A 442-nucleotide genomic window follows, 5' to 3' on the forward strand; every position below is an offset into this window, starting at 1 on the left:
CCGCCCGAGGCGGTTTCTAGGAAGAGCCATCGCGGTATTGCTGCAGATTTGCCCTCGGGTCCTGGAACTGCCTCAGCTGCTTGTACTTGGAAGGGCGTGCGTGAGTTGGCCGGTTAGCTCAGTTGGTTAGAGCGTGGTGCTAATAACGCCAAGGTCGCGGGTTCGATCCCCGTACGGGCCACTTCTCTTTTGAAGCTACCCGCTGGTTTTGGGGGCCGCTGCTGCGGCTTCTCCCCCGCCTTCCTTGGGTCCGATCAGCACAAGGGGACATAACCCCGCCCTTTTGCAGGCGCCCACACCTTACCACGCTCGCCTACAGAGCCGCGCAAATGCTGCTGCTGCCGCTGGGGCCCAGGTGCCAGCAGCCGGGGCTGTTCCGCGGGCGGGGAGGGTGTCCAGCCGGGCGTGCGGAAGCGAGGGGCTGAATGAAAGGTGTTGCCCA

At 64.0% G+C, this 442-nt stretch overlaps 1 long non-coding RNA gene and 1 other non-coding gene across 2 annotated transcripts in view; one reads left to right on the forward strand and one right to left on the reverse strand.

Annotated features, from left to right (window-relative positions):
* The window catches only part of LOC108446149, a 12907-nt gene extending 12471 nt beyond the window's left edge, over positions 1-436 (reverse strand). The window contains exon 1 of the long non-coding RNA XR_001861264.1: positions 305-436. This is a non-coding gene — a long non-coding RNA (uncharacterized LOC108446149). The remainder of the gene's footprint in view (positions 1-304) is intronic.
* Positions 108-181, forward strand: TRNAI-AAU. Its single transcript has one exon. It is a non-coding gene; the product is annotated as a tRNA-Ile (tRNA).
* Positions 437-442: the final 6 nt, after the last annotated feature.

This window comes from Corvus brachyrhynchos, unplaced genomic scaffold (assembly GCF_000691975.1).
Source record: "Corvus brachyrhynchos isolate BGI_N302 unplaced genomic scaffold, ASM69197v1 scaffold3, whole genome shotgun sequence".
NCBI classification, from domain to species: Eukaryota; Metazoa; Chordata; class Aves; order Passeriformes; family Corvidae; genus Corvus; species Corvus brachyrhynchos.